This window comes from Triturus cristatus, chromosome 7, assembly GCF_964204655.1.
Source record: "Triturus cristatus chromosome 7, aTriCri1.1, whole genome shotgun sequence".
Lineage (NCBI taxonomy): Eukaryota > Metazoa > Chordata > Amphibia > Caudata > Salamandridae > Triturus > Triturus cristatus.
In genome coordinates this window covers 136,056,856-136,065,658 of record NC_140590.1, presented here as the reverse complement: position 1 = coordinate 136,065,658, position 8,803 = coordinate 136,056,856, and positions in this window count along the sequence as shown.

The window sequence follows — 8,803 nt, the reverse complement described above, 5'->3', positions numbered from 1 at the left end:
TATATAAACCGCTCTTCTGGCACGGTAGGTAGACCTTGTCATTGTGCGCATTGTATTTTTTTAAATCACTACTGGAGACTTGCTTTTAGGTTGCGCTGCTTACGTTGCCTTGACGCTTGCAAATTGGGGAACAGTCAGGCTTACCTGCACTTTAATTGTTGTGCCACCCGCATTCGGCGGGATTTAGTTAGTGGGGGCTTCTGGCTTGCGGCGTTTGATCGCCATCTTGGGTGGGTGTGGGAAGGCTTTGGCCATTTTAGGCGCCATATTGGGTGGGTCAGACGCTATACTAGGCGGAACCCGCGTACCGGAGAGCTATATAAACCGCTCTTCTGGCACGGTAGGTAGACCTTGTCATCGCACGCATTGTATTTTTTAAAATCACTACTGGAGACTTGCTTTTAGGTTGCGCTGCTTACGTTGCCTTGACGCTTGCAAATTGGGGAACAGTCAGGCTTACCTGCACTTTAATTAATGTGCCACCCGCATTCGGCGGGATTTAGTTAGTGGGGGCTTCTGGCTTGCGGTGTTTGATCGCCATCTTGGGTGGGTGTGGGAAGGCTTTGGCCATTTCAGGCGCCATATTGGGTGGGTCAGACGCTATACTAGGCGGAACCCGCGTGGCGTAATATCATTAATAGGAATGGAGGAGCAGGCGCTCAGCGTCCGCGCGCAGCGGGCGAGCCGTGGGCGTGCCGGAGGTGCGCCAGAGGTAAGCCCGTTTGCGCCCGTTCGCGTCCCGGTTGCTCCCGGTTCTACAGTGAAGGTTATTCCGCATTTGGTATACTCTCGAGAAGAACTGTATGCTTTGAACCACCATATGGCCCCAGGTGAACAACCTACCACACGGTCTTCTATCCAGCCCACTATTTCTTGTGGCTTACTCAATGTTCGTTCTCTTGTGAAGCATCACGCCGAAATTGCCTTGCTAGTCGAGTCCGCTAAGTTGGATATTTCATTCATAACAGGGACCTGGACTAGAACAGATAACGGAGCGGAGCTCGGTTGGGCTTGCCCTCCGGGCTACTTTATAAGGCATATTCCCCGAATTACGGGGAGGGGTGGCGGAGTGGGATTCATTTGTAGGGACACACTTTCCTTCTCACAGCTTGTAGTAAAGGAAGTGACAGGGTTTGAACTCATGGGCTTCTCGCTCACAGCTCAGGGTGGTACAGTATTAGCAGGCCTTCTCTGCCATAGACCGCCCTCCAGAACCACTTCTTCCTTCCAGCAATTTATTGATCTTGTTTATGACCTATCTAATTCACACACTAAGTTCATAGTGTTGGGCGACTTCAATGTACGACCCTCAGGCTCACAAGAGCTTGCCTTTAGAGAAATCTGCCAAGCGTGTAGCAATATACAGCTAGAGCAGCTGGTGCAGTGTTCTACTCATGTGATGGGACACACTTTGGACTTGGTTTTTGCGGACAAGGAGTTGGTCGTAATTAATAAGGTCATGGATCAATGCTGGACTGACCATGCTTAGGTCCTTATGTCCGTTCTTTTGTCGGGAGAATTGCGAAGTGAAGATGGCCCGGTCAGGCATAAATTTAGTAGACAATGGTCTCGCCTGTTAAGGGGGTCAAGTTTACCTTTACTATTGCCTACAACATTTTCGGTGGAGGAGACTGTGGACAAAAGCTATGCTGCCCTTAGTCAGCAAATTCTGACATCATTAGATAAATTGGTCCCTCTAAAGAGGGTCAAGAATAAACCTCTGAGAGTTAACACTTGGTTTACTAGCGATCTCAGCCAACAGAAACTTCGCTGTAAGCAGGCGGAGCGTGCTTGGAGGAGAGGATATGGGGAATCGGACCGTGCGGCCTATAAGCAGGCCTTGCAGGAATATAAAATCCATCTAAGGATGGCCAAGGCGAAGTTCTTGGAAGATTTCCTGGCTAAAGCCTCTAATAAATCACAGACCCTCTTCAAATTGGTAAACAATCTGGCCAGTCCAGACTGTGCAGTACCAGTCACCGCAGCATCTCAGGAACTGTGTGACTCGTTGGCCTCTGCGTTCGAGGATAAAATTAATTTAATTCTAAGTGGTCTCTCGACCTCGGGCCACTCGGCCTTGGTAAAGTTTTCCCCATCGAAATCCCTTTGCTCTCCGAGTGTTGAGGATGCTAAAGGGGAGCAACAGCAATTATTTTGCTTTCCTACCCCTTCCTTGGAGGAATTCCAGACACTAGCTAATGGTGTGTCATCGGGTTCCCCACTTGACCCTTTACCACATAAGTTCTGGAAGGCTTTCCAGGCAGAGCTGCTGCCACCGCTGTATACCATCTGTTGTCAGTCATTGGCCACAGCCTCGGTCCCAGACAGCTGGAAGCTGGCTGTAGTGACACCTTTGTTAAAAAAGGCTTCTTTGGACACGCTATGTCCTGCTAGCTATAGGCCTATCTCGCTGTTGCCATTTCCTATAAAAATTGTAGAGAGGCTGGTCACAAGATCCTTATCTAATTTCTTAGAATCCAACTCATGTTTGGATGCAGTCCAATTTGGATTCAGGCCAGCCCATGGGACTGAGACCGCCTTGATCACCGTGTTGGATGATCTGCGAACGCGTGTCGACACAGGTAAGGCAGCATTTTTAGTGTTGCTGGACATGTCGGCCGTGTTCGACACGGTGGATCATGCTGTCCTCTTGGACCGCCTTCAGAGAGCGGGTGTTGCTGGTTTGGCGTTGGGCTGGCTAAAATCCTATCTTGGTAATAGGCAACAAGCAGTGGCACTACCACCTTTTCGCTCAGCCGTACGTCAGGTGAAGCAGGGTGTGCCACAGGGGTCCGCGATCAGTCCGATCCTTTTTAACCTTTACCTCCGTCCCCTAATCAGTTTGATAAAATCATTCGGCATCTCAGTCATCAACTACGCAGATGACACTCAACTGATTTTTTCTTTTGAGGGTAAGGAGGCGGTTTCGAGGGACACTTTTCATCAGTGTATGTCGGAAACTGCAGAATGGCTTCGACTTAATTCGCTCCAATTTAACGGAGCAAAAACCGAGGTGCTTTATTGCTCCTTGGACCGGCCCTCTCGCCCGCTGCCAAAGGATTTCTGGCCGGCTTCTATTCTGGGCACAGTGACAGCCGCTGAATCGGCCCGTAATTTGGGGGTCATGTTTGAACCTAGTCTGCAGCTTGATGCCTCTGTAAATAAGACCATTGCAACGTGTATGGGCCTACTTCGAGCCCTACGTAAAGTCTTGCCGTTGCTCCCCTTGGGAGCTCGAGTAGAGGTGGTGCGTAGTACTATTCTCAGTAGACTAGACTACTGCAACGCGCTGCTTCTGGGGGCTCCCAAGTCTCTGGTATCCAGGTTGCAGAGGATTCAAAACATGGCAGCCAAATTGGCCCTAGCTCGGCCACACTCTGCGTCATCTTCGGCAGCATTATCCGAACTTCACTGGCTGACTGTCCAGCAGCGAATTCTTTTCAAGGCCGCATGCATTGTTTTCAGGGCGATGCATGGGCTGGGACCTTTGCCACTTCAAACCCTTTTCTCCTGGTATCAGGCCGCTAGACCTCTAAGATACTCCTCGGCGTTCCTGATAAATGTTCCTAAATTTGTCAGAGTAAGGATGGGCGTCCGCGCGTTTAGCTTTGCAGCCGCCAAGTTGTGGAACACTCTTCCCTTGTCACTAAGGAGTAAGCAAGATCTAACTTCCTTTAAAAGAGATCTGAAGACCTATCTCTTTCCGAGAGCAATGTAGTGTGTTAGATCTGATGATTTGTTGAAGGTCAAGCGCCAGGGTACCCTTGGGGTGGCAGTCGCGCTCTACAAGAACGTAATAATAATAATAATAATAATAATAATTAATGTGGTATTCGTTACATAGCATTTAGGTCTTGTCTCTTTAATTAGAACATTCTGTGTTAGAACACAGACTAGGTCATAGGCTTGGGGAGTTCACTGTGGCAGTTATGATTTAACCTGGATCTAGATGAGACGCTCATCTCATATCTCCTGTAACCAGATATCTATGCTGTACAAGATTCAACCTGCCAATAAACCTTTATTGGGTAACCTTATCCTTTGTTGTTGGAGTTCGTGTGACATGAAGCTTTCTACAATTTGGTACCAGGAGTGGGGTCAGAGACATCGTGCTGCAAATCAACACGCTTAATCTCGGAGGACCTCACGCGACTAATTGGACTTCAGTTCATGCTCCGTTTCAAATTGAATGGTAACTAAGCCATCGTGTTTTTTTCTAAAACTACTGATTGATTGGTTCCTGGTGAAATTGTTTTAATTGACTGCTACTTGAATTTCTTCGTGACAGCCTGCAGCATGAAGTACGTATTTTACCAGTTTGACGACTTTCATTTGGAAGCGCCGTATTGTATTATTTAAGTTTTATTCAGGTACATTCGAGCGCATCCTGCATCCTGATTGGGGAAAGATCGTTGTCTTACAATATTTTAAATAACGCTTACTTCTGGCATCGTTCGAACGTTGGAGTCACAGGCGGAGCTCGGAGTTCCATGTTCTGGCGTCTTATCCTCTCAGCACTCTCCCGTCAACTGCGAGGCATCCTGGGATAAAAGCGCGCTGACGTCACGCGCACTTTGGCGGCCATTTTGGATTGGGAACATTTTCGCACGAAGCGGTACGGAAATCGTTTACAAGCATAAACAGTAGAAAATATACATTTGCAGTACACGGACGACCTACGCCTCTCAATTTGACGGTGATTCACACACCATTAGCCAAAGTGTTGGGCATTGTGAGTTTTTTTTTTTTTCAAAGTACATTGTGGGGAGTAAATTTATAACTGTGTCAACAACAATTATAATACCAAGAATCAGTTCACAATGGCATCCAGTCAGGGTGTCATCCAACCTACGCCATTTTTACCAAAAGCAGGCAAACCTGATCTGAAATGGGTAGAATGGCTCAGAGATTTTGAAAACTATCTCACAGCCATAGATGCAGACAATTACTCGCCTAAAAGGAAGTTGGCTTTGTTAGTTAATCACCTAGGTACGGCAGGCCGTAGGGTCTTTGACAATTTACCAAGACATCCTGCTCCCTCAGCTGAAGACACAATTTGGAATGTATATGCTGAAGGGAAACTACGTATGGCTAAACAATACTCGGATACTCCAAGTGTTCTCCTAGAACGATATAACTTTGCAATGTGCAAACAATCCAGTGAAGAGTCAGTTGAAGACTACATAGCTACTTTGCGTGTTTTAGCTGAAAAATGTGAATTTGGATCTGAAATTGATACTTACATTAGGGACCAATTTGTGTTTCATTGTTTCTCAAAGAAAGTTCAAGAACGATTACTTGCTTCACGTAACCCTAATCTGACTGAAACTATTGATATAGCGAAAAGCATAGAGAGATCAATTGTTACTTCAAAAGTATTGTCAGGGCAGCAAAATCAGTCTTTAAGTACTAATTTACAAACGTCAGTACGACCGGTGTGTGCCTCTAATGTAAGTTTGGTTTCTGATGAGAACATAGTGGGTGCTATCAGTAATAGACAACCATATAACAAGAATAGAGGCTACAAAAACCAGGCTCAAAGGGGTCAATTGGTTTGTTATCGATGTGGGTCAAGAACTCATATCGGGAACAACCTTAATTGCCCTGCTTTGAATAAAAGATGTACTAAATGCCAGAAAATTGGCCATTTTCAAGGCTCTTGCAGGAGTAATGTAAACCCTAGCTTGAACAGAGTCAGAATATCCAACATTGCATTGGATGAACAGGAGGTGCAAGAGTGTATGACGGATTTTGGAAACATTGTAGTCACCATTGAGGTACCGGAATCACTAGGCAAACCAATAAAAGGACCGTTAGTCGACATGTGTATAAGTGGTAACATAATCCCAGCAATGGCTGATTCAGGTGCACCTGTCACTATTCTGGCAGATTGTACATTTTATCAGCTGTGGCCCAAAGATATGTCTCTTATTGCTCCTGATATTAATCCCAAAGCATTTGGGGAGCAGGACATAGATCTTTTGGGTTATTTTCTAGACAAATTAGAGTGTTTAGGAAGGGCTGTTAGAACAAAGATATATGTAGCCATAAAGGGAAGGAACATCATAGGTTGGAAGGATCTTGCTTTGTTAGGGATCATATTGCGGCCTGGTCAAGACCCTCCAATTGTTCTTGGTGATCTCCCTTCGAGCATGTTGGCAAGTATCCAAATTGATATGAAGGTGGACGACATCACGAAGTCCTTTCCCGACGTGTTCAGGAATACTGTAGGTGAGGTAAAAGGGTATGAACATAGCATAAAGCTAAAAAAGAACCCAGTACCAATAATACACAAGGTTAGACCAGTACCTCTTACGGTTAGGAAGGAGTTGAAGGTTTTGCTTAATAATTTAGAGGCTGAGGGAATAATATCACCGATTGATTCATCAGAATGGATTTCTCCGGTGGTTTTGCGGAAGAAAAAGAGTGGGGAACTCAGGCTGTGTGTAGACTTAAGGTCATTAAATCAGAATATCCTTGTAGATTGTCATCCATTACCTCTTATACACGAGATGCTAGCGAAGATAGGGAAATCTAAATTCTTCTCCACTATAGATTTACACTCTGCTTATCACCAGATTAAACTCACCTCAGACTGTCAAGCACTCACTGCGTTTGTAACTCCCTTTGGAGCTTACAAATACTTAAGATTGCCGTTTGGATTGGCATCGGCGGCAAGCGTGTTCCAAAAATTGATGGATGGTCTTTTTGGGGATACACCACAAGTACAGGCATATCAGGATGATGTATTAATACACACTGAAACTGAAGAAGAACATATAGAAATTCTGAAGAAAGTTTTGTCCATTTTACAAGACAGAGGCATGACAGTTAAGGCCAATAAATGCAAATTGTTAGTTGATAATGTCGAATATTTAGGACACAACATTTCATGTGAAGGTATAAAACCTAAATTCTGCAATGTAGAAGCAATACGCGATGCACCACCACCTACTGACAAAGATTCTTTGCGATCATTTTTAGGCCTGTGCGAATATTACGCTAGGTTTGTTCCAGGTTATGCACAATTAATTCAACCATTAAGACTCCTGTTAAAAAAAGGAATGAAATTTGAATGGAATGACATATTGCATGAAGTATTTAAGGAAGTTAAGTTGTTAGTCATTAACGCCCCAGCTTTACACCCATTTGTCTCAGACGCAAAATCTTTCATTGCAGTGGATGCCAGCCAGAAAGGTCTTGGTGCAGTTTTTGGTCAATGGATAGATGGAAAGGAAAAAACTATTGCGTTTGCCTCTCGCACTTTGACTTCCACAGAATGCAACTATAGTACAATTGAGCGGGAGGCACTTGCTATAGTTTGGGCGGTACAGAAATTCAAAACGTATGTTTGGGGTACTCGTTGTGAGATTTTCACAGACCATAAGCCGCTAGTTTCGTTACTGAGTGGCAACGGATTGGGAAAATCTTCAGCGAGACTAGTTAGATTATTGTCCAAGTTGCAGGAATATAACTTAAATATTGTGTATATTCAGGGTGGTAAAAACACTCGGGCTGACTGTTTGTCTCGTATACCTTTGCCTGATTGTGGTGAAGGTGAGGATGACTGTCACAATGATTGCGTGGTAGGTCTCATAGATGCTGTTGACAAGTGCAATGGGAGCATTTCTCAGGAAGAGTGGGCTGCTGCAATGGATGTTGATGAAACACTCAAAAAGGTGGAAATTTTCAACAAAAGTAAATGGCCAACTGGAAAAGGGTTGAGTAGTGAGTTAAGGAGTTTTGCCCAAATCAGTGAGCAAATTTCGTTTGAGAACGGGGTTTGTGTGAGGAATGGTTTGTTTGTCCCTCCTGCATCTTTAAGGAATAAGATCATAGATATTGCACACGAAGGGCATTTAGGAATTTCTGCAACTTGTAAAATTCTTAGGAACATATTCTGGTGGCCATCCATGGATAAACAAGTAGCATTGTTTGTAGAGAATTGTCCTAGTTGTGTGGTATCAGACAAACACTGGAAAGTTCATGTAAAACCTTTGATCACGGTACCCTTTCCAGACCTACCTTGGGACAAAATTGCTCTAGATTTCTCAGGTCCATTCAACATATTGCCTTCTGATAAAAAATATTGTATAGTGGCGATAGATTATCATTCTAAATGGATTTATTATTCATTTGTTGAAGCAGCCAATTCGATCAATGCTATCTTATTTCTTCAGAATATCTTTAAAAGTGAAGGTACTCCCAGTTTTGTAATTACAGACAATGGGCAACACTTTATCTCACAACAATTTACCAGTTTCCTTGAAAGTGCTGACATAAAACATTGCCGTGTAGCGCTTTATAGCCCGTCATCTAATGGATTAGTTGAGAGGGCTAACAGATTTATTAAAGAAGGGGTGCAGACAGCCATTGCAACAAAGGTTGAGGTTGGTGCTTTCTTACAAAAGAAACTATGGGCTTACTTGACAACGCCTCATTCTACTACTGGTGTTTCACCTTTCAAAGCACTTAGGGGAAGGGAAGCCAGATCCAAATTGGTTCCACAATGGTTTAAGAATGTGGAGGCTGGCTCTTTGTTGTTGGAGAAAAGAAACACCATGACGGATCTTCAAGAGGTGAAAACTAGGGTTGAAAACAAGCAATTGGTTCAAAAAAGGAACTATGATGGCACTTCTGCTCATCATGTTCCTTTTATCAAAGTTGATGATTGGGTTATCATTAAGAAACCTTTTAAAGTGGTTAAAGGCCAATCTAAGTTTTCTTTGCCAGTTCAAGTAGAAAAAGTTACTGAATCTTCTGTGTTTTTAGGTAATAAGGGGTGGTGGAACAAAAACAGTGT